Source organism: Varanus komodoensis, unplaced genomic scaffold (assembly GCF_004798865.1).
Source record: "Varanus komodoensis strain SLA01 unplaced genomic scaffold, ASM479886v1 scaffold7_3, whole genome shotgun sequence".
NCBI classification, from domain to species: Eukaryota; Metazoa; Chordata; class Lepidosauria; order Squamata; family Varanidae; genus Varanus; species Varanus komodoensis.
The window spans coordinates 25,405,582-25,431,866 of record NW_025336480.1 but is presented as its reverse complement, the minus strand read 5'-3'; the positions used below and the strand labels follow the sequence as shown (position 1 = coordinate 25,431,866).

Genomic DNA, 26,285 nt, shown 5'->3' with positions numbered 1-26,285 from the left:
TGAATTGTCATGGTGTGTTAACCTGGGCACACTAATGATCCATGGATTTTTAACTATGAAGAGGTAATTTGTGGTTTGTGGTTAAGTTGCGAACCGTGGGTTGTTTAAACCATGAGTTGTCATTATGTATGAACCCACTACTGTGGGTTGTTTATGGGTTATTTCACCAGGCTACACAGGCAGCAGACCATAGTGGTTTAAAAAAAATCAATCCAGCCATTCAGCCTATCAGTACTACAGCTCCTCAGAGGCATTTGTGAAACAGCAAGGGAGTAGGTGAATGAGGAGGGAAATAAACCACCAGGGGTTGGGAAGACAAAGAAAGGTTCAATTGCCTGGGAAGGGCAATAAACCATAGGTTAGCATTATGCCTAAACCAGGTCAGTATATAGCTGCCATGACCAATAGCCAGGGATTGCTTTAAGCTCTGTGAATGTGTCTAAACCCCTTTTAAAGCCAGCCAAATTGGTTGTCATCAACCAATGACTGCATCTCACAGAAGCAAACTTCAGAGTTGATAGCCATCTCTAGATCTTGTGGCAGTAAATCCCATAGTTAAAGTATGTGCTATGTGAACAAGACTTCATTTTATTTGTCCTGAATCTTCCACTTTTCAGCTTCATTAAATGATACTAGCTTCTGGCTGTATGAGACTGGAAGAAAAATCTTTCTATCCACTTTCTCTATTTCATTCAGAATTTCATACACCACTATCATGCTCCCCATGTTAACTAAATAATAAAAATATAAAAAAAAACTTAAGCAGTTCCAGACATCATACCCTTTCTTCAATGTGTAGTTTCTCCAGTCCCTTGAACATCCCCCCCCCATTTTTTTTCACCTTTTCTAACTTTATCATAGACATTTTTTGTGCAATGTCTATATTGTTTTATACTGGAAGTATAAGTGTGTTAGGTTTGCTTTCAATTCCTTTCTTAATGATCACTAATACATTTTCATCAAGTTATTCACCATGTTCCCATGATTGCCTTCTCGGTCGGTCAGCACCAGCTCAGATCCCTTCAGTCTGGGATGATGATGAAGATGATGATGGTTTTGTCCCAATGTGCATCAATTTATCTTTGCTTACAGTGAACTGCATTTGCTGTTTTAATGCATATTGTCACTGTTTGGAGAGAACTTTCAGGATTCTTCATAATTTCCCATAAGCAAAACTGGCCTTTCATTGTTCATTCCTATTTCCAGACCATTTATAGGCAAGTTAAAGGCTACTGATCCCAATAAGAAACTTTGTGGAACTCTGCTGTTTATATTTCCAGTTGTGAGAATTGGCCATTTATTCCTAGAGCTTTTTTACATGAAATATTGACATGCTTATCATTCCCTACCAATTGTTGATTACAAGTTCTTTAGACTATGTCATGAAATTCCAGTTTCACTTCAGCTTTTAAACAGCACTTCCAGTAAGTGGTTTGGTTGGGTTTGTTGTTTTACAGCAGGAAATTGTGGTATAATTTAAAGAAAATTAAAGGAAACACTATGTGTTTATGTAAGTCCATTGCACCAACTGCCATCTTGAAGTTATGTAGCTGAAATGCAGGAAAGAAATTTTTATTTTATTTATTTAAAGTTTTTCCATGCCATCCCATTACTAAAAGTCTCTGGACAGCTTACAAAGGACAAAAAACTAAAGAACAAAGAAACTATGATGACAACAAGACACAACACAATGCACTACATCCAATAAATAATGATAAAAACAAGGATAAAACCAATTAATTGTTTAAATGCAGGGTTTTGTTTTTTGATCTCGATTCGGTTTTAACTTTGTTTTCATTGGCGATATGTTACTGTTGGTTTTATGAATATTCTTAATTATTCTTAATTGTTGTTTTTGATCATGGATTGTTTGTTTTGATTTCTGTAAGCCATCCTGAGATGACTTGCATATAGGACAGGGTATAAATATTTTAAATAAATACATAAAATAAAAAGGTCTTCGCCTGACACTGAAAAGAATAGAGTGATGGTGCCAGGCGAACCTCCCTTGGGGAGCGTATTCCATAGTTGGGGCACCGCTGCTGAAAAGGCCCTTCTCCCTTTGCGCTGCAATTCTGTGTCAGTTCTGTGATGAAAGTGAAAGTAGATGTAGATTAACAACTCTCCTTAGAAAAGCTCTTACCTTCTGTTTTCTTTTCCTTAACCAGTTACCAACCCATACCTCTTCTCTTATTCCATGCCTGCTGTGTTTGCTCAGGGAGTTTTCATGAGGGACTTAATCATCAGCCTTGTGGAAGTCCATATAAACTGAATCTGCAGGATCACCTATGTCCACAAGTTTATTGATATTCTCAGACAACTCTGAAAGGTTAGTGAGGCAGGACATACCTTTGCAGAATTCTTTTTCAGCAGACTTGTCCTTTTACATGCTTCATAATTTTATCTTTAAAGAAACCATCCAGCAATTTATTCCAAAAAGACATTGTTAAAATATAGGACAACCAGATTTCAGAAAGTGAATATCAATGATGCCTGAAATAACCAGTATTATATGTGTGCTTGTATGTGTATAATTCATGAGCAAAGGACAAAATGTCATATTAATTTTCTGAATTCATATAGATATAATTTGTTTGCTGTCAGCTGAACACAAAGCAGAGGGTGACATTCCCTTTAATTCCCTTTGTCTATTGAATGTTTTTACAAATGATCTGTAAAAAGAAGTTTGCATTACATTCTTTCCCTTTTTAATTATTTATTTCATTTTTAAAGTTGCAGCCTGAACACATTTACTTGTAAGTAAGCTGTACTCTACTTGGTACTTGTAACAGAGTGAAATGTGAAAGCATGCATGGTAAATATCCTTCAAATGTTGAGATACCACAATTATATTCTGTTTATATTTTTATGGTCAGAAGATACCACTTTGGGGGCCGATCCTCATGTCACACTAGCCATGAGGAGATGCTGCTGAACACAGATTCCAGGGACACGTGCTTTATGCTTTGGCTCGGATTTCTAGGTTGGTCCCCACTATCATGTGCAGAGTTTCCATACCAGGGCAATTGCTCCTCAGTGGCTACTGGCATGGAGACTTTTCACACCATAGTGATGCTCAGTGGTGATCAGTTCCCCAAACTCTCAAGAAACAAATGCTTTCATGTGAAGCACTCTCCACAGAGAGGCTCTCCATGATGAATACAGTTTGCAAACACGAAAGTGGCTCACTTCTCCTTTGGATCCCACATCTTAGTTTTGAGGAAACTGCAAATATCTCCATTCTTTGGAAGGGTTAACTTTCTTTGCTTGACGGGGGATTTCTCTCATACATTTCCTCAGTATTGTGGTTATATACAAAGACCAAATTCACATGATCACTGTGGGCCACCATGGTTTATTTAAGTTGTGGTGTGTGCCACCTGACCTTCTGAATGTCCAAGCTATTGTGGGTGGTCACCATGGTTTCCCATGTTGTAAGAATACAAGAAAGCCCTGTTGGATCAAACCCAAGATCCATCTTGTCCAGCACTCCATGCACACAGTGGCAAACCAGTGGCCCAGAGGGTCCCTCAAGCAGGATGGGTACCAGATCTCTGCCTGCCCAAGTTCCTCAGCAACTGGCGCATGCAGGCATTCCACCTCTGGTAAGGGAACAACACAGCCAATGGTATCTGTAGAGGCTGTTTAACAGCCATGTGAGTCACCCTTGCTGGGTTCACACAAGACGATGAGCAACACGACAGGCACCACCCACCACAGCTGAAATAGTCAGACAAGCAGCCAGCACACACCGCGGCCCACTGTGTTTACATGACCTGATTACCCACCATGGTTTATAAGCCACGGTGCATTAACATTTTGATCAAAGCCAGCATTGTTCCTGTGGGGTGATTTATAAGCCACCTTGTATGGTGTTTAAGCCACTCCAGTTACTCATGGCTTATACCTTGGATCTCATTCATCCAGTGTGATTTAGAATTTTGTTTGAACCTGGAAGACACATGAGCCACAGTCAAGCAAAAAATGACAAACCCATTACCCGGAGCAGCAAAGCAGTGCTCTTCTCTGGTGAAGGGGTCCTAGCTGATGATGGCCAGCACAGCATGTCCTGTTTCCCACAGTGCAACCCTGCTCTCTCAGTCATCACCAGGAGCCTGGAGGAAGCCGCCAGTCCCACAGCACACTGCCTCCCCAGGTCCCTTATGACAGAAAAGCCAGCCCGTCTCCCTTCCTCATGAGGAAGTCAGGCCGAATGACTGCATTCTGCTTGCTGCTGCCACCACTGTGTCAGGATCTGAGGCAGCTTCACAGCTTCCTCTGCTGGCCAAAGGCCAGAATGACAGGCCTGGTAGTTGTGGGGTTGGACCCACAGCCTACTACAGCTATTAGAGCCCTTATAAGCGGCACCTGGGAGCCCTTAAGCACTGGCTCTTCTCTCATGAAGGTGTCTCAGCAATGAAGGTCTCATGACTTGTGGCGGTCCCTCTTGCTATGTGGCCACTCATGGTCTGGCTCCTGCATCCCTGAGCTCTGTTCCAGCTCCTCCAGTCCTGCGCCGGCTAGGCTCCACTCTTGCCCCAGTCACCCTGGCTTTGTCCCAGCTCTGCTCCAGTTCCTCCAGCCCTGCTCTCGTTCCTGTGCTTGAACCTTACTCTTGTTTCTACTTCTGCACCCTGCTTGTGATCTTGTGCCTGCTCCTAGATCCTGCCTGGCTTCCTAACCCTGGTTTCCTTCTTCTCCCACTCCAGCCCTCAAGGTACCTGCTTGTCCCCTCAGCTTGTCTCCTGGGTTTCCCGATTCCTGGCTTGTTGACCTTTTGAGCAGATGCTGTCTGATGTGCCAACCCCCGGTTCTGCCCTTGGACTGCTTAACTGTGCTTTCAGACTGACTCTTGAACTCTAACCTGGTTGCCAGCCAGTCAGCTGTCCATGCCCCAGATGCTGACACACTGCCGTGGGGTGGGAGTGGGCGAACCAGCTGCTTTAACAAGAAGGCAAGCAGAGTACCTCACCCACCCATCCACTTTCCCTCTTCCCCCCCAGGTGGAGACACAAATGGGGCAAGAGGCGTCTCTTGCCTTCCTTTTGAGCAGCAGAGCTGGTGCTTCGAGTGCCAACCCTGCCAGGCCATGTGGGGTCTCAAACACCCCGCTCATCTCCAAAAGCAATCCTGCTCTGCTGCCATTGGCAGGTGCATTGGACTGCAACTCAGTACCAACCTCCGGCTCCTGTCCTGCTGCCTGCCGTCCTTGGTGCATCCTTCAATAGGACCAAGGCAGGGGAGGGGGGGAAGAGGGAGGTGTGTGAGGAACCCTCCAGCCCAATGTCCCCCAAAGAGGAACAGTGTTCTTCATTCTGTGTCAGGGACAGGGAAATTTTACCTGCAATCACACCAAAAAAATTGCAGGGGAATTTTAATGTGGCGTGTGAACCCACCCAGTATAAGGCAGCTTTAAACATCCATGTACATTCCTACAATTTTCATAAAAGAGTAATATCCTGTCTTTTCTAAAGCACCTTTTTCAGTTGGTGATTGTGAAAGGATGATTGTCCGGCTCCCCACTGCTGAGCCATGGTTGTGCTATCATTGGCTATTGGGCCCTTGCCCATCTTGGTTAATAAATAATGTCAAACATGGGATTGGGATCTGGATCTTGGAAGTGGTTAACGCTTCTCTGAGGGAGGGTTGGGTACCTGCCCCTTTAAGGAGGCGGTAGTCCGACCGGTCCTGAAGAAAGCGTCACTGGATCCAGAGATGGCCACTAATTATAGACCAGTGGCCAACATCCTGTTTCTGGGCAAGGTGTTGGAGCAGGTGGTGGCGGGACAACTCCAAGCTCTCTTGGATGAAACTGATTATCTGGACCCATTTCAGTCCGGCTTCAGACCCGGGTACGGTACTGAATCTGCCTTGGTCGCCCTGTACAATGACCTGTGCAGGGAGAAGGACAGGGGGAGTGCGTCCCTGTTGGTTCTCCTGGACCTCTCAGCGGCTTTCGATTCCATCGACCATGGTATCCTTCTGGATAGGCTAGCGGGATTGGGGGTCAGAGGCACTGCTTTGCAGTGGTTCTGCTCCTATCTCAATGGCCGGTTCCAGAAGGTGGTGCTGGGGGACTATGGCTCTGCACCATGGCAGCTATGCCATGGAGTACCGCAGGGGTCCATTTTGTCCCCTTTGCTGTTTAACGTCTACATGAAACCGCTGGGAGAGGTCATCAGGAGGTGTGGGCTGTGGAATCATCAGTACGCTGATGATACCCAGCTCTACCTCTCATTTTCCACCAATCCAGGTGAGGCAGTGGCTGTGCTGAACCGGTGCCTGGCCGAGGTAATGGGCTGGATGAGGGCCAATAAACTGAAGCTCAATCCAGACAAGATGGAGGTCCTGTTGGTTGGCGGATCGGGCTTCGGAGAGGGTGAATTGAACCTAGTCCTGAATGGGGTTGCACTCCCTCTTAGGGACAAGGTCCACAGCCTGGGAGTGCTCCTCGACCCGGAGCTTTCATTGGAAGCTCAGGTGACAGCGGTGGCGAGGAGCGCTTTCCTTCAGCTTCGGCTGATTCATCAGCTGCACCCCTACCTGGAGTACGACTGCCTGGCGACAGTGACACACGCGCTGGTGACTTCCTGCCTTGACTTCTGTAACACGCTCTACATGGGGCTACCCTTGAAGACGGTCCGGATACTTCAATTGGTTCAAAATAGAGCTGCCAGGCTGCTGACGGGGACTGGGCGTTATGTTCACATGACTCCAGTCCTCCGTCAGCTTCACTGGCTTCCCATTGAAGTCCGGGCCCAATTCAAGGTGTTGGTGATGACCTATAAAGCCCTAAACAGCTTGGGTCCTGGTTACCTGAAGGAGCGCTTACATCCATATAGGCCCGCCCCTTGAGATCTGCGGGAGAGGCCCTTCTCCGGGAACCCTCCGTGAAAGAAATTAGGAGGGTGGGTACTCGGAGGAGGGCTTTCTCTGCGGTGGCGCCCAATCTATGGAATGCGCTCCCCAGAGAGGTCCGCCTGGCGCCGTCGTTATTTGTTTTTCGGTGCCAGGAGAAGACCTTTTTATTTAACAATTAAAATAATTGTTAATATTATTTGCTTATTTTATCTGGCCAGGGCGACTTATTTTATATTGTTATGTCTTGTATTTAAATTTTATGTTGTGAGCCGCCCCGAGGCTTCGGCGAATGGGGCGGCATAGAAATGTTTTAATAAATAAATAAATAAATAAATCATGAGAAAATGAATTCTAAGGTCCTCACATTTCCAGTGCTAAAAATATTAGGATATTTATTCAGAGTTACGTCTGCTGCCTTATCCAAGCCATAGCCACAACATGATTTGACCTGCTTGGGATATGTCATATTTTTTAAGGTTTCCTTCTTGGAATGCCAGTTCTTATTTAAAATAGCAAATGGTAATTCTTTGGTCTTTTCACTTATGAAGTGATCAGAAACAGCATGGAGACAGTATTCAGTGGCCAGCGTACCATTGGGCATAGCCGGCAAACAGCAGTCCCTTTTAAAAAACATTGCATTTTATTTAGTTAATTTTTAACAGTTGCATCACACTCTGGCTCTGTCAGAAATAAAGTACACCATACAGCACCAAGCTGCACACACAAAACAGCATCAGCTGGCTCAGCAGCCTCCAGAGATTTGAAGACACAGAAAAAGCCTTGAAGGGCAGGGAATATCTTAAGGATATGAGGACCCAGTGAGGGCTGAGCGTTTTAGGCCATGCCTAGGATACTGACTGACAGAGGGGGTGGGACATGGCAGGAGAAGGACGGGAATGGCATAGCCAGCTAAGGACTTGGCTGGCTGTTAACTGCCGTACCATTAATGGGACTACTATGTTCTGAATCGTGGTTGCAGGCATCACTTCTTCAAAGCATATTAAGAGTGCAATACTATTCATGTTTAAGCAGAACAAATCCTACAGTTCCCAGCATTTCCCACACTGGCCGACGATGGCTCTGAATTGCACGGCTTTTCTTATTTCTACACCCGTAACACATGCTGCCCTAAACCAAGCTGTCTGTATTGATCCGCCTACTTCTGGCTGCTGCCTTCGCAGGCCTGTTGCCTTCGCGGCCGCATAAGTGTGCTCACAATTGCGGCCCTTCCCAAGTTGCCGGGGAGCGCAGTTATTTGCAGGCTAGGAAAAGCAGGAGCTTTCCGTGTCGCGGACGCGCAAAGCTCGTGCTGCCAGGTGCCGCAGGCCACGGCCCTGTTTGCTGCGGTTTTCGCCGCGTTCATGCCGAATTTAGGCAAACGGACAGCGAAAGTCGCCCGTGCCATTGTAGCCCCCGGGCCCTGGGCAGCCTTGAGCCGCGCGCCGCCCCCTCCCCAGGCTTCCCGCCCCCAGCGGAGGCCGCCCCCTGTACGCTCTGTTTTCTCCGTCGCCGCGACGGGAGCGGGCACGTGCGGAAGGCGGGCGCGCTCCCGCGGCCGGGCCGAGCCCAGCCGTCCCTTCCCCCTCTGCCCGGGGAGGGGAGCAGCCGCCAGCGGGAGAGGAGGAGGAGGAGGACGGCGCGGCGGCGAGGGTAGGTGGCAGAGGCGGGGTCGTGCGCAGCGCGCCTTTCCCTCTCCCGCAGCTTTCTCCAGAGTGTCAAAGTGCGGCGGGAGCGTGCGGGGACGGCCTCCGGAGGCGAGGCCCGGCCTGGCTGGGAATGGCGGGGCCGGAGATGTGGCGGCGACGGCGGCAGCGGTTCCCAGGGAGGGGACTGATCGATCGCAGCGCGGGATGCTGGCTGGCACCGCGACTTGGGCGGGAGGAAGAAAGAGGAGGGCCTCATCTTGTGCAGGCTGGCGGGAAGGCTGCGATGGCGGCGCTCGCAGGCACTTTCCCCCTCCCGCACTTGGTCTTCCCGTCCTGCTCTCCTTTCTGCGCGGCGGCACAGGTTGTTGGCCTAGTTTTGTACCTCCGAGAGAGATGCGTCTGGCGTCTGCATTGTACCGCTGAGGTTGGACGGGGGGGGGGCGGTCACTTGATGATGGGTTGCCACCCCCGCCACGCCACGTAGAGATAGATACATGCACGCCCGCGCACGTTTCCCGTCCGTAGAAAGGAGCGTGCAGGTTGGAGGCTAGGCTTTAAACCTGCTCCCCGGGGTTTTGATTTCCCACAGGTCGGTTTTTCTGCTGGCTTGTTTATAAGAGTGCTCCATCCCTTGAGCCCGCTACCTGCGGCTCAGAAGGGTCACACCAGGGCACATAAAGGAAACTAACATGTCGTGGAAAGCTTTGGCTAGAAGCTTTTTGCCTCAACGAGCAGTTCAGTACATAGAAGGGATAGATATACTACAGTATCAGAAGCACCGATTACTTTTCCTAAGGCCCATCTGCAGCCTTTTAACTTATTTCAGTATTAAACCGCCCGATAATTGAGGCTCGCTTTGTCCTCTCCTGAGCAAGGCGGGGGGGGGTGCACAAACCTGCACCTGCTGCTGCCTCCAAACAGAGCAGAGTTTGCTCAGGTGAGCGAGCTCCGCCCACCTGGCCTGGCCCTTTGTGTGGCAGGAAGCATTGTGCCTTCCGAGTGAAAAGGGTGGTGGCTAGGAAGAAGGCGGCCAGGGGTCACCATGAACATGTTGCAGAAGACTCATGCCCCAGCTTGGGAAAGGTCATGTCTCACTTGCACGGAATATGAAACAGCAGGGCTGTTAAGGGTAATGACCCTGCCTCCCCTGTGAACTGTGACTTGGCATCAACTAGTTCAAAGTAGACTTAGTTCCCAGGGAAGCAATCAGCCGGCTTTGGGATAAACCAGCGCAAACTGCAGGTGGACACTTCCATGATGGAATGCTCCTCCGTACAAATATTTCTTCTACATAGAAACCCAAATGCCAGGAAGAAAAAATAAAGCTTTGCTAGAGCTAGGGAGTCCTTTTGTGCAGGTCTCTTTATTTCATAGCAATACCACCCAATAGCAGAAGTATAGCCCAGACTGCCCTAGCCTCTTCCAGATGTTTTGGACTTTCCAGCATTCCTGATCATTGGCTGTGCTGATGGCAGTTGAAGTCCAAAAGATCTGGAAGGTACCAGGTTGGGGAAAGCTGGTGCAGCTCAAATACAGGTTTGGTTTGGTTTGGTTAGGTTTGGTTTTGTCATCCATGAGAACTAGGACTTTTGTCTTGGCATATGTTTGAGCTTGGAAGCCCACCTGTTAATACGAACAAACTCTGTTCATTCTTCCTGTGGGTTCCCATTTTCTTTATACAAATGGAAAATGTAGGCAGTTTAATGAAACTAGACTATTACTGTATTACGCATGTTTATTTAAAGTAAATGTGCATATTATTACAGCCTTGATACCGCAGTGTAAAACAGATTACTAAATAATTGCCTTATAGAACTCAGCAGGTGATTTCAGTGTATTTTGCTATTCAGATGTCTTGCGTCATATGACTGCCTCCTATTTACTTACTTTGTGTTTGACTCTGCATGTTAGAGAAATCAGTGGCTGACATGTATTTGAATAACAGGCAGCCTTACCTACAGGTCCATACCTGTTGGTACCAGTCATTCTGAAAGTTTTCATCCTGTTTGTCTGATAGAGCTGTATGTATCCACTCACAAACTGAAGGGAGGCTGCTAACTGGGTCAGCTCTTATTTTTTAATATTAACATATGCATGAATACAGTTGTGTACCCATACAGACAAGAATATCTGCTGTGGTGTGCAGCAAAAGGCAGATCTTAAGGTATCTGGGATTTCAGAGTATCTGATAGTTGAACAGTATTCCATACAATTATGAAAACCTACTTAACATGTGAGGGAAGTGTATTTGTTTGTTACTTGTTTTAAAGACTAACATTGTAACAGCAGAGAGGGAATTGGGGCAAAAGAAGGATTAGGTTAGAAACATTTCAAACCATTTTCCTGAAATACACAGCAATTATATTGTAGAAGAGCTAGTCTTTGTTTACATGCTAACAAATTTCATGATGAGGCTATGGTATTGTTCACATTAGTTTAAGAGTTAATTCCATGGAATTAGTAGAACTTGCTTCCAAGTAGATATGCATAGGATTGAGCTGTAAAGCACACAAAAACAAGGTTAACCAGAAGAGAATAAAGGATTAATTGTGGCTTGCTTGCAGATATATGTGCTTCAAGTCTTATTTAAAGAATAGCTCCTGCAGACATACTTTTGCCCAATCTGTTTAGCTTTGTTTTATTCTTGCATGTGCAATTCTGCCTTAGGTGAAGAATAGTGGCTTTTCTTCTTTTGGATCATCCCGAGGTCATTAATCTCAGCCATGGAGCCAGCTGGGTGACTTTGGGCCAGTCACAGACTTTCAGCCCAACCTACCTCACAGGGTTGTTGTTGTGGGGATAAGATTGAGAGCAGGAGGAGGATATAAACCGCTTTGAGTATTTTGAAAGAAAAAAGGTGGGATATAAATCTATTGACTAAATAATAAACTTTTATGAAAGATTCTGAGATATGAAAGAATTATTCTTGTCCAGATGCAATCTCCCTGATTGTTTTAGAACAGAAGTACCAGGGGTACAATGCTGAATTGTATTCCTTGAATAATAAATGTTGTTGTCTTCAGCTAGAGCGCTTTTTTTAGTGAATTCCATATATCAGGAGGAAGTGTTTCATCTGTCAGACATGATCCTGTTTTGTGCCTACTCTGGTCACATGGCCAGTTCCAGAATCCTGTGGGCCGAAGCATCCTTTATTTATTTATTTTCCTGAATGCATTCCAAGACTGCAGCCTACGTATTTCATAAATGTGGCATTTTGGCTTTTCGAATAATGATAGTCACCTTGAAATAATTCTAAACAGTTACAGTAAAAGAGAACTTCCAAAAGGGTGACCAGGTTACAGCAAAGGGGAAAAAAAGATTTTTAGCACTTTGTAGGCTAACAGATTTACTGCTGAGCAAAACAATACTATATAAATATATAGCACTCCACTCCCAAACAATAGAATTCAACTAGATATTCAAAGCTATATTAAAAAACAAAGTCTTGTGACAACTAAAAGGTTGATTTATTATGGAGTAGAGTTTTTTTCCCCCAAATGCAGAAGTGTTATCCAGGTTGACAGGTATATTTACATGTTTGTAGAGGAAAAATAATGTAAATTGTGAGGTCAAATGGAAATAAAATGAAAAAAATGCAGAGCATGATAATTTCATTGAAGCTTATATTTGTGTGATGATTTATGTAGAATGAAGTAAACATATAATGTATTTAAGCTTTAATGTAATTGTCACAATCTGTATTATTTTATATCTCTTTCACCTCACTGCATACATTGTTTTTCTTCTTATCCAGAGTGCTTATATACCTGCCAACCTGGATTAACATTTGGTGCATCTGAGGAATGTCTCTAGTCCACAAAAGGTTATATCACAATAAGTCGGGCTTTATGGTGCCACAAAACACTCTTGTTTTTGCTTCAACAGGCATACATGGCTTCCCATAGGGAAATAATTTTTTAAATGAAGAGATTTTCTGACGGGTTCACTAAGCCTTTCTTCATGTGTAAAGACTCATAAAAACTGTCACAGAAAAAATAAAAAAGTAAAATAAAACCTACTTTCCTCCTGTAATTCTTTGGAGCACAAACTACAATTTTTGTGATTGGAAACATGAATGAATTGAGTGGCACACTTTTTGATTACAAGTAATTTACAGTCATATCACAGGGATCTTGTTAGGAGGATAAAAATAGAGTGAAGAACTATATAACGTGTCTTGGGTTCCTTGCAAAAGGAATAAAGGCAGGATATAAATGTAATGTTTGAACAATAATCTTCTATATGTCTATTGACATTTAAGGTGCATTGGGTTTGAGATATACAGGTACATAGTGTGTACGACTGCAGCCTTGATCCAATTAAAATGAGTGCTCCTGTCCGAAACAGTGGTGTTACTGCAAATCATTGCATAATGAGATGGGTTTTGGCAGGAGGATTCGACACCCCTCATATGTTTGTGGTTTCTTCTCATTTACTGAACTGTGTCTCAACTCCCAAGGGCTTTGAAGGAGCAAGAGAGCATCTGGTAGCCAGCTGTGCAGGATAACATTTTATCTCTTCCTCAGACTTGCTGCCACATGCTTGCTCTAGAACTTTGAAATCTTCTGTGAAGCTGTTCTGGCTGACTTACAGTACACCTAAGCCTCCAAGACCCCTTGACAAGGCTTCAGGATCTCACCACCACCGCTGCCCACCGTCAGAGGCTTCCCAGTGGGGTGTAAGAGAGACAGAAATACATAGTTTATTACCTGACATTAAGGGGCTGTTCATAGATAATGGCAACAAAGCAACAGTTAAGCCAAGATTTGTTGCTGTGTGTGCTGGACAGATTTCACAGCATCTTCACTATTCCGTTCTCAACTGGATCAATGGGGCTTGCCGTTTGAGGTACAAGCCTGAACGTTGGGCTGGTTGACACACAATAGTAGCAAATTGTGTGCTAATCAACATGTTCCAGGTTCATTTTGTGGCCATTTTGAATATTCAGCTTCTGATCAGACTGTTCAGGGGTTGCTTTTTGACATCCTAGCCTGGACACTGTTATTTAATCATGTGTTAAACAAACCACAGTTAAGCTACAGTTAGCATTGAGGTTAACTGTGGGTTGTTTAGCCCACAAGTAGCCTAGAATATTGGGGTACAAACATCACAATTACTATTCAGAAATGCTGCAGAATGTTCTCAGTATGCACCAAGGCAAATTAACCCATGATTTGCTGTCATACTTGTAAGCAGCACCTATAGGTTAACTGCAGGTTAAACAACCCGTACTTAAAGTAACTACTAATTGTAGGTTAATTGTGTGGTACTTAACCTATAATAAGTTTGTATATATGTATCTTTTTGAATGATATGACCATCTTGCCTGAAATAACAAGTAATGAAGACCAGATAAGCCTATTGTATCTGAGTTCTTACATCAAGTAACAGCTCCCATTTTGTGTATTCAAAATGGCTGTGGAAATTGCCCAACAATCACCATAGTAAATCTTAGCTTCATTAACCTACAATTTGCCACCATTACATTATTGTAGTCATAGTTGGTCTATTTCTCACTCCTCTGGGATCATTTTTCTGTGATGGGGATGAAACCAGGGTACTGAGAAAATGAAGTACATTCATTAAGCCATGAATATGGAGTACACACTTCTGAAATTCAAAGAGGTAGACAGAGATTTATCATAAGAATATTGGATTATAAATATATTAATAGGCAAAATGTGACTAAAATATTAAAAAACATTCACTACTAGGTCTTTATTTTACAAATACAGTATTTAAAATGAAAATTCTGCTTGATATTCATCGTGCCTTCGAAGCATTCAGTCAGAACAAAACATCCACAAAATGGGGAAGATTTATGCAAATTGGAATCTTGCTAATTTCCTCAAATTATAAAGGTAATATGATGCAAAAGCTTTCACCTGCATGTCAAAGGAGTCCAACTGGCACATTTGCATTGCTTATGGCATTTTGAAGCTAGTTCTGCGATACTGAGTAAGATTCATCAAGATTCAGTCAGCTTGATGATGGAACAGGCCAATGTTTTATCTCTTTGCTTACAAAAGGCTCACAGGCAGAGAATTTATCAGTATCCACATATTCATATTGGTGTCCCTTTTATCCAGCCTTTTTCTTAAGGGAATAGAGGTGGTTTATCACTGCAATCACTGAGTCCAGTTATAAATGAGTTGGAGATGCATGTCTTAAAGTGCATGACACCTTCCTTGCAACTGGAACTGTGTAGATGTATTGGGCAATCCTGTGCTGTGTTTCCCACTTTTATATAAATCTGTTCATTTGGGGCCATTTCCATAAATGTCAGGGTCAGCTTTTTTTTCTGTCAGTGACATACATATCCTTACCCTCACTTGGTTTTCTTCGCTTGTTATTTCTTATCACTATGAGTCTCCAAAGCATAAAGGAGGGCTATACACTTACTGGTTCAATTTATTTAAATTGTATTATCACTAGATCTCATCTTTGCTGGGAAGAAGAGCAGAAGAGGTCGGTTCCCCTCAGGATCTGTCTGTGAGCCTCCCAGGAGTGTTTGCTTGGTTGCTGTGGGAAACAAGATGCCTGGCTGGGAAGGCCTATCTGAGAGGCCTTCAGTCTGCATCAAAGCAGTTCTGTACCTTCTGAAGATCCCAGAGGAAACTGTTTCTTTGCAAGTGTAAAATAGCTTTGGTTTCTTAACTGGCAAACTGCAGGCCGTTGCTCAGAGAAATAGGGTATTTAAATCTTTCTTCACCTGACATGAGAATATGGAATATTCCGTGTTATATTAGTAACATACCAAAATTGCTTCGAAAAGGAAGTCTCTGTTTTGGATGAAGGTCACACTCTGAAAGCTGTGGCATTGATTTCAGCTAGGAGCTTCCTGCTTTATTTAGTAGCCTGTGGCTATTACTGTTTGAAAAAACCTTTGAAAATTCCCTGTTCTTTTGCGGACTCACCTCTACATCTGAGAAAGAACTTGGTGCATCTGTGGTAGTAGTTTCGGAACTGATACATTTCCTAGCCACTGCTCGTTTGTTTATTATTAAAATAAAGGCATTTGTAGTCTGTTAAAAATACTTCCACAGTAGCTTCTCTAAGATCAGTAAAAACACAACCACCCTGCCCCACAGGCTTACAATCTAAGACACAGCATGGGAGGAAGAGAGGATGAAAAGGGAAGAAGAAAACAAACAGGAACCAATTCTTAAGAGTTATATATTAGGATCAGTTGAAATGGAAACAGTTTGAGGAGAGTAGGAGCCAGGTGGAGTTGTTCTTCCAGCAGAGCAGGTGGAATGGACCTGCTTCCTACATCTCTGCTCTAGCTTGATGGAACAGCTACTGTCAAGTGAATGTCGTTGGCCCCACCAAGTGCTCTGGAAGCATATTTTAGTCTGAAACCAAAATTCTAGTGAATCGTGTTTGCTAATTCCTTAAACCTTACAGTCCCAGCCAGCTCCTTGATAACATGCTTGCCCTCAAGACCCACAGAATTCAAAGAACCTACTTCCTTTCATTTCCTTTTCATTCTATCAACTAGATGAGTCTATTGCATTCACTTCAAAATGACTGTGGAGATTCAAGTCCAATAGTTATAAGAATAATGGTTAGGGCTCTGTATTATGCTAAGACCCCAAGCATTTTGTAGATGTGTTCTTTTCATTCTGCTGCTTCCCCAAAAGGCTCAGAGAGAAATGGATGGTTATCTCCATCTGCCTCTCCCCTCACATTTAATAACCACAAGAACCCTGCCAGGTAGGTTAGACTAACGACTGGCCCAAGTCACTCAATGAGTTTCATAACAGAGTGTGGAACTGAAAACAAGTCTCCCTACTCTAAAGCTCAACCGCTATCCACTGAACTGCATTGGCTCTCAGATGACATTCTGGAGGTTTTTACAACAGCCACGAGTGCAAGCCATCATTATATTTGCTGATAATTCCCTGTTACCTGAATTTCAGAATTGTGTGTAATACTGATAGCATAATCATTACTTAAAGTTTCCATGTAGGGTAAGTGTTTTCAGGGCAGCTTTCAATTAATGTTCTAATATGGCAAATGCTTCCACATAGGATTCCTCTTCAAAAGTATCTGTCATCTTTCTTTGTCTTCTGGATAGTTCTTCCCATATATTGTTTCCACCTTCTCTTTATTTTGTTCTGGTGAGATAATATGTTGATCTTTCAGCATTCCTAATTTAGATTTGAATTTCCCTTTAATTTCTTGTAACTGCTGGAAGAGGTCTCTTGTTTTTCCTCTTTTATTCTCTTTGCACTTGCCATTGCAATAGTTCTTTTTGCTGCTGTTATATTGCTGAAAAGTTGCATTCAGGGTTCTGACCCTATTTTAGTCACCTTTTGCTTTTGTTTCTTGCCTCTCCTCAGCAGTTCTGAGCATTTTTCTGTCATCCAGCTATACTTCCCCCCCTAACCCTCCCCCCCCCCCCCCGCTACAGGCACTGTCTTTTGGCATTCTCCCTTAATAATGTGTCTGGTTTCAGCCCACAGTTCTTCTGGCTTATGGTCAATTAGGTTCAGTAATGCAAATCTGCTCTTTATTTGGACTTGAAGTTCCTTAAGAATATTAAGTTAAGTTGTACTTTGGCACTGTGCTTTGGTCAGTACTCTTTCTTAGCTTTACTCTGATTTTTTTATATTAATAGTTCATGGTGACTGCCACAGTCTGCTCCTGGTCTTTTTTGGCAGCAAGAATAGAAACATAGAAATATAGAAACAGAGCGAGTCAGAAGGGGCCTCCCGGGCCATCTAGTCTGACCTCCGGCACCAGCCGGCTCCGCTCATCACATGCCTACCATGTGCATGTCCAGCCTGTCCTTGAACACCTGCACCGATGGGGCCTCGACGACCTCTCGTGGAAGCCCATTCCACACCCTCGGGGTCCTGACTGTCAGGAAGTGCTTCCTGGCATCCAAACGAAACCTTGGCTCCCTGAGCTTTGCTCCGTTGGAGCGCGTCCTGCCTTCCTCTGCAGGGGAGAACAGGTCTCTACCCATCTCCATGTGACATCCCCTCACATACCTGTATGTCGCCAACATATCCCCTCTGAGTTTTCTCTTCTCCAGGCTGAAGAGACCCAGTTCTCTCAGTCTCGCCTCGTACCCCATCCCCTGCAAACCGGCCACCAACCTTGTGGCCCTACGGTGCACTGACCCCAAACTGGCTATATCCTTCCTGTAATGAGGGGCCCAAAACTGAACACAATACTCCAGTTGCGGGCGCACCAGAGTTGTGTGGAGTGGTAGTAATACCTCTCTTGATCTAGAAGCCACACTTTTGGCTATGCAACCAACGGTGGCGTTCGCCCTCTTGACCACCGCATCACACTGCTGACTTATGTTTAGCCTGCAGTCAACCAGCACCCCGAGGTCCCTTTCACAAGTGCTGCTCTCCAGCCACTTATCACCTAACCTGTACTTATGACAGCTATTCCTATGCCCCAAGTGCAAGACCTTGCACTTATCCATATTGAACGCCATCCTGTTGTCTCCTGCCCACTTCCATAGTCTGTCCAGACCCTTTTGGATCTGGAGTACCTGCTCCTCAGTTGTGGCCACTGCTCCAGTTTTAGTGTCGTCTGCGAATTTGATCAGCAGACTGTTCATCCCTTCTTCCATGTCGTTAATGAAAAGATTAAACAGGATCGGCCCCAGGACAGAGCCCTGAGGGACCCCGCTTGTCACTGGCCGCCATCCCGATGATTCCCCGCTAATGGTTACCTTCTGCTTTTGGTCAGTCAACCATGCCCTAATCCACTGGACACTGCTTTGGTGTATCCCAAAACTCCTCAGTTTCTCCACCAGGATATCATTGGGCACTTTGTCAAAGGCCTTGCTGAAATCCAGGTATACCACATCCACTGCATCCCCTCCATCTAGCCATTGCAAAACCTTGTCATAGAATTCCACAAGGTTTGTCTGGCAGGACCTGTTTTTGCGGAAGCCATGTTGTGTGGCTGTCAGCCTCCCTTCCCTTTCTAGCATCACTAGATCTCTATTATGAGCCTTTCCATTGTTTTTCCTACAATGGACATAAGGCTAACCAGTCTATAATTCCCCATATCCCTTTTACTACCCTTTTTGAAAACTGGGACCACTGATGCCACCCTCAAGTCCTTTGGAACTTCACCTGTTCTCCACGAGGTCTCAAAAATGGAGGCCAGCGGGCGTGAGAGAACCCCTGCCAACTGTCTAAGTACTCTCGGGTGTAACCCGTCAGGGCCTTGCGCCTTTGTAATGTCCAGTGCCCTGAGGAGCCCCTTGACTTCAAGGGGGGTGACTCTAATCTGTGCCCCTAGGTCCCCGGCCTCATCTAATCCCCTATGCGGATATCCCCCATCCTGCTTTGGGGAGAACTCAGAGGCAAAATAGTTGTTTAGCATCTGTGCCTGTTCCCTCATATCAGTCACTGGATCTCCTTCCTCCTTTTTTAGTGGTCCCACCACTTATCTCCCCTTCCTCTTCCTATTTACATGCTGAAAGAAGCCCTTTTTGTTGCTCTTGATATTCTTGGCAAGTCTCAGCTCGTAATCAGCCTTAGCCTTGCGAAGAATCCTGCAACGGGCCTCCTCTCCCCGGTATACCCTTTTGTCTATTTGCCCCAGTACCCATTTTCTACGGAGGTTCCTCTTTTTTCTAATCCCTCTAACCACCTCCTTTCGCTTCCATGGCGGCACTCTCCTCTGCCTCTCCACCTTACTGACTAGAGGTATCGTCAAGGCTTGTGCCTCCAAAACCTCCCTTTTGAGTGCCATCCACCCCTCCTCAACTCGCTTACTTTCCAGTAACCTTTCCCAGGAGACATTCCCCAGTCTGGCCTTCAGTTGGCCAAAGTTGGCCCTCTTGAAGTCCCAGCTTCTAGTGCTTGACCTGCTGCACGTCCCCAGTCCCCTGATCTCAAAGCAAAGGATGGAGTGATCACTTGCATCCAGAGCTCCCCTAATCTGTACTTCATCTATCAGCTCCTCCCTATTGGTCAAAACCAAGTCAAGGATGTTTCTCCCCCTTGTCACCTCTCGGACCCTCTGTGTGAAAAACCCTCCCTCTATAGCTGTTAGTGTTTCTCCATCTCCTGATTCCAATACATTTGATTTGATTTCTGTATTAGCCATCTGATGGTGTCCAGTGTGTACAGTTGTCTGCCTTGAGTTTGTATCTGCAGTAAACATATGGTTGGCTTGACAGAATTCTATGAATCATTTTCCTGCTTCAATTCTGACCCCCAGGACAAATTTTCCCACAGCATTTGATTCTGCTTTGTTTCCTATTTTTGTGTTCCTATAATTATCAGCATGTCCTGTTTTGGTCTATTATCAATTTCCTCTTGGACACTTGCAGAAATCTTTCTGATTCTACTTCAGCATCTATTGTTGGAGCATAGACTTAAATAATGATTATGTTGATAGGTTTTCTGGAAATTCTGATGTATACGATTTTGTCAGGCTTTGCATTATAACCACTTACTGCCTGTGCGACATGTTTCCCCAGTACACAAATCTACAAGGAGAAAGCCTCAGAAATGAAAGTAGCTAAATTTTACCAGAATTGGGTCACTAATAAAGGAAAATTAAGTCCTGTGTATTACTTGGCTCCAGTTACCAAGATACAGCTTCAGGTCAAAATTGTATCGAAATAATTCAAAATGATGAACAGGATGTGCAATTATGCTCCATAACTTTCCTGCAAAATGTGATATAGCAATGAGAATGGTGCCACACCAATCATTATAAACTTATCTTTTTATTGATACCAGTAACATAACTTTCCATTCATTTATTGGTTTTTCATGTGACATTTTCATACTTTTTGCATGAAAAACGGACAAGCTCTAACATCTTTATCATCATCTGAGTCTAGAGAGTAGGATTCCGGTGAACCTGGAATTGACAAGTCTTCACCATGGGGTACAGGACGCAGTGTGGATATTCCATGGTCCACTTCTTCTTTCTTGAGATCCCTTTTGCAGTTGGGGGAACCATGCAAAAATGGCAGTCGCTGCTATGATTGGTGGGTTCCCTCCATACCATTGTGACTGCGAAAGGCATGGACTTTTTCTTCTTGTTTAGCCAATGATGCAGATAAGTTGCTCATGTAATGCAACAATAATAAGGGGCCCAACTCTTGTCCTGATCCCCTATTGTGTATCCAAAATATAGGTGATACACCTTTTTTACCACTGCTGTCATACTGCCACTTTTGAGATGCAAATATAACCTCACCACAAATGTAGCAGAAGTTATCTGCGTTGTTTACACGGTTTCAAGGGCATCTTGGCTTCTGAGGAAAAATATCAGGCAACTGTTTCTTGGAAATGTTAGGCAAAGACACTTTCACAAGCCACCAGATGTAGCTGTACAATGTGTATATCTGACCAAGACAAATGTACCTTGCAATAAAAGAACAATAAATTACAGTTAGGTAATAATCTTTAGTCTCAAAGTGAAGATAAATTTATACACTTCCATGTAGTACCATTTTCATTGTTCTACTTTACTTTTTCGAGAAGTTACGAGGCATCATGATCATCAGACACCTCCCTCCCTTGTAGGCAAATATACTCGCCTGTGTATAAATCTTTATTGTGAAATATCTTGAAAACTTTAGTCAACCAGCACCTTTACCACCTGTTTTTTAATTCATCTAATCAAAATATGTAAGAATTAGCACATTTTATCTCAGAGGTTGATAATTTCCCAGAATTTGTGGACCAGTGATATTAAAGCTACAAAATTAGTTTTATCATTTTCAAATTAAAACACTTTTTGGCTATGTGGCTGAAAATGCCCCATTCCAGGCCACTTTACTTTGCTCATACCAAGCGCTGGAATGTTTATCCTTTGCATTTCTTGCTTTATGGTTTCCACTTGGCCTTGATTTTGTCATGGGCAGGACTCTCCCTATTTTCCACTTCAGCTGACTCAGATGAAACTTCAGGAGCAAAACCTTTTATTAAAGCTTAACAGGTTATAAAACACTATAAATCAACACAGTGTTCTGTGAGAGAAGCATCAGCCCATGTGAAGAGTTGAATCCAAACTGGAACTTCTCCTTTCCTCCCTTTTTGAAAAGGTTTTCCACCTTCAGGTGGCTCCTGCTATCTAAGGACTAGATGGTGGGATTGTCAGACACTTTGTAATTTGTCCGCTCTTCGCCTGTCATCTTCTAACTTTTACAAGCTGGGCCAGTTCTTCTGCTATATCCAAGAATCTTTGCTAGGTAACCTTGATGCTGCAGACTTACCTGCCTGACTCTGCCTCTCCTGCACCTCCTCAGAACGGGACAAATCTAACTGTGTAGACAGTTTTGCAAGAGCTGGACCCCTTCAGAACATTTTTATACTTCTCATATTCTGTATTTCAGTCATGTGTGTTGCACAGCACTGAACTTTCCTTTCACCTCTATGTATGCTGGCTGCTAGACTTCCTTTCAGCTTTGATTTAGTTGCAATATTAGCAACATGTTCGTATTTGCAGTTTGCTCTTCTCCAGTAGCAGGTTGGAGTGTCTTCCAACCTGGGGATCTCACCTTCTGGCACTATATCTTGATTCATTTTGGATAGATTTACCATAGTGTTTCGAGGTAAGAAATACTAAGCAGTGGTGAACCATTGCCTTCTTCTGAGCAGCAATAATCAGAGATAGCCTATCACTTCTGTTGTCAGTGAAAGATCCTCCATCAGCATTGACTTCAACCACCACTGCTGCCCAGTGGCTGTCCCTCAGGTGTTTCTTCACCCCATCACCATTGGAGATATTAATTCTGAATGGTACTGTGACCATTAGCCCTGACAGGGGTGGATACCTCTTAGTCTGGTGTCTTGCTCTTTGGCCTTCGGTGACTCTGCTATGAGACCAGCCTAGTGAAAGAGCTTGGCCTCCTGCAACATTGCTATTGGCTTCTCTGACACTCTCAAACCCCCTTATCAAGTGAATGTGTGCACTGAGGAGGGAGAATTAATTGTATTATGAAGAATCACATTATGCTCTGAATTTATTGGGCATGGGGCAAATTTTCCCATGGACAGTGGGAAAATAAGTACTGAAGTACTGCCATGGTGGTAGAATCACACATCATAGCAATGAAACTTAAAATGTCATTCCATTTAAAGTCTGGTGGAACAAAATGAGACTGTATGCTAATTAGTCTGTACACAATTTCAGCTCTGAAGGTTCCATCTTTGTGGCACTTTACCTCTCCCAGCATAACATGGATAACTTTAAAGGAGGATGCAGAAGCAAATGGAAGAAAGAAACATCAATGGGAATCAAATCAATATAGAACAGCAATTAAAAAAGAGGAAGTAAGGTATCACGCAAACGTTTTAATTAATTGTATTTTGTGATTACAGACAAGATTCCCTAGGACTTTAGAAGGAAAAGTTCAATGGAAATGTTGCTAAAGTAGGATTGCTACTGCTTTTATATCTGAATATATACAAAGCTTTATTTGAAAATAATTTCATTGGACTACTTATAAATATTTTAAGACATGGCATCACTTCCTTTACATTATTTAGCTCTTATAGGGGGAAATAAAGGCACTGAAATTAATCTACTAATTTCAGCATTCCTGAAGAGCTGTGCCCATTTATTTATTTTTTAGAGATAGTCACCTGAAAAGTTCTGTATTATATTCATTCATCATAACCAGTTTTATCCTTTAGTACTAAAATAGGCTTCCAAAAAGTGGAAGTCGTTCTTTGGAAAAATACATCAGTGGACAGTTTTCCACTCCTATCAATGCTGGGGTAGAAATACCATTAATCTAATTCCTTGTCAGTGTGTGTGTGTGTGTTCCTTCTGTGTACAGTTCAGGGTGGCTAGCAATAGAGATTATAAAATGCTAAAGCTAAAATTCTCAGTGCTGTGGCACAAGATCATGAACAAAGGGGAAAGACAAAATTTCTGCAAACATTGAATTCCAAAATTTGAATATACTCACACACAAAAACCGCCACCTTCCTTGTTGCTACACTAAGTGGTCTTTCAACCAACACAAGCAGCTTTCTTGATGATCTTACTGTGCAGGCAGCCTCACTTAGGAATAGGTTATCATTCAGCTGTCGTGATCCTAAACCATATGAGGCTGTAAAGCTCATAGCCAGCAACTTGAATTGGACCTGGAAACAGATCCGGTGCAGTTGTTCAAACATTGCACTGATACGTTCTTGATACAGCCTCTCCACCATGTTTTTGAAGGCAGCTGAGGTTTAGGGCACGTTTCAAAAAGCACTAGGCCTGACACAGTGTGCATTGCAGTAGTCCAGTCAAGATGTTGCCAGGACATGGGTTAGTTACCATGGCTAGATGTGCCTTCTATAGAAATGGGCATGGCTGGCACATCTGCCTACACTGGGCCAACTTGCTCCTGGCTATGGCTGCCACATAATTATCTAAGGTCAAAGCTGGATCCTGGGGAATACCATTAACCAACATGCGTCTTCAAGAGGAGTTTTGCCTTATCTAGCACAGGCCAAACCCTCATTTTTAGATTGGCTGTTTTACTGAGTAGGATCACCTCTGGGTCAATTTGCAGTGTAAAAGACTAAAATCAAGGCTCCTTTATGTCACGTCATGTTGAAGATCTATTTTGGTAATACTTATTTAGTCACTTCAAGGACCTTGATTTGGAGCTACACGAGCAGGGCATCAATTTAATGGCTCATCATTGGATATGTCTCTGTTGGAAAGACTACCCACTTATTGCTTGTGCTAATAAAATCTGTCTAAGCTAGTGCCATAAATGTGGTTCATAGCTCTTGGGAGTTGAACTACAGCTCCAAACCGTTAGGCTATGTTTGTGGCTATTGTTCTTGCCAGACATCCATTCTCCCTGAGCACCTTTGCTCTCCTGAATCATGGCTTTCAGTAATGGCTAGCAGCAAATAAGTTTTGGATTGTAATAAAGCAGATAATATTTTAGCTGAAATTGATACTCCACCCCACCTTTCTCCTCCCCCCCCCACCCCCTTTCTTGGTACAGTAATTTATTTAGGACCGGAGAAATGTTGCCATAAATGTTTAATGCTGTGTTTAGGAGTCTATCTTCTGCACTACTTAAACTATGCACACTATTGTATTGTGCTGCATTCTGGATAAAATCACAACAATAAGGAGCATTTAGTGTGCATTCTTGCAGAATCTCAAAGGTTGTTTTGAATTCTTAGGATCAGTGTCACTATAGTATTGTGGATAAGTACCATTGCATTATGATTGCAAGAGGCAGCAGTGAAGTGCTGGGTAAAGGTGTTGTTAGGTATCAAGTCTGATGAGCAGATAGGGCTAATTTATCACTAATCTGCAGAACTTTCTGGTCCATGCAATAGACAGGATAGTAGGTAGCAGATGTCCAGCTTGTCAAATGATACAGCTTCCTTTTATGTCTGAAATGCATATTGTGTTACAGCTATACAGACATGTAGGTTTAAGATGCTGTAGGTGGAGCAACAACCATTATGGAAGTCACAAGCCCCATACTCAAAACAGCACACCTACCACTGGTTTCCTCTTTGTTTGTAGATGTGTCCTCATGTCTCTGTTGCGTTTCTCCACCCAGTAATGGCACAAGAGGGGAAACTTAGAGCAGGACAACACCTCATCCTGCAGTAAGTTTCTTCAGAATGTATATGGAAAGTGGGGACAACATTGCACAGGGATGAAGTTTTTGGTGGCATCCACAAGGGCTAATTCTTTCAGAAGTCGCTATCCTGCACTGATGCACCCACGCTGATTTACGGAGTGTGCTTAGTTCTTTTGCAGCTCTGCTCCCTGTCTGGAGGTCATGGGACAATGTGTAGGCATCCTCCCTCTGGTGCAAAGGAAGAGCTTGTTACTTGCCCGGCACCGCCTGTGCTGTCTGCAGAAGATGTCTTGTTGCTGCTTGGAGAAAGTTTCCGTTTCCCTTCGACTTTTTATGTGGTATCTTCTGACCGACAGCACTTAAACTAGACCAGGCTGTTAGTATCTGTAATAGTATCTGTGAGCTTGATACGCTTGAATACTCACAGTGGTGGTCCCTGAGCATGTATATCCTGCAGTATTAACCCACTATAATTTGTTGAAGAAGGAATATGCCTCAAAGTATGTGTCATACGTGAAACTCCTGTGATTTGCTTCAAGACTAATGTAACTACCAAGTTGTCTAACTCTGTTTCTTTTATGGGGTAATTGCTATATTCCAGCAGTCTTGCATCAAACTCCTTTCTGTATCATTACCTTGTTTACAAACCTGCTCATATTCAACCAGTAAGCACACTGGCAATCTCTGCGGTGCAAGCTGCTGGGAGTGGAGAAAGGAGAAATCAGTGGACAGTTAAAGGCAGTTTGGTATTTATTAGTAGCATCACTGCAGCCCAAAGTTACTGGGTTGAAATTTCTTTGTGAGGGTGATGGCCTGTTCCTGCCAGCATCTTATGGAGGTATAGTGGACCAGAGACAGTGAGGAACGTGCTTGGCATTGTATTTTTGAGCATTATTTCAGCAATTCGTTGGCACAGCTGTGTTCTGGAAGTCAGGAATGCTCTAGTATGTGGTACAGCAGAAGGTCTGTTGATGCGTACCTTAGGCTGCAGAACCAAAGATATGAGGGTATGGGGGAGGGCAAGAATGCTCTGTGTAAGACTGTGAGCTCCGTTCAGGTACTGAACATGAATTCCCGGGCTGAGCAGGGGCGCCCCTTTCTCTCATCTCCGTTCTGAACAAGTATTGTTGCATCTGGTTCTGGCTGGTGAAAGGCCGGGTTCTAATAAAAAACAGCATGTAAAAAATAAAAAATGATTCTGCAAGCCTAAAATCCACCCGTTC

The 26,285-nt window shown here is 43.9% G+C and overlaps 1 protein-coding gene across 1 annotated transcript in view; it reads left to right on the top strand.

Annotated features, from left to right (window-relative positions):
* Nucleotides 1–8,401: 8,401 nt before the first annotated feature.
* The window catches only part of BTBD3 (BTB domain containing 3), a 30,360-nt gene continuing 12,476 nt past the window's right edge, over nt 8,402–26,285 (top strand). The window contains exon 1 of the mRNA XM_044454485.1: nt 8,402–8,511. The gene's annotated coding sequence lies outside the window, so the exon portion shown is untranslated. The remainder of the gene's footprint in view (nt 8,512–26,285) is intronic.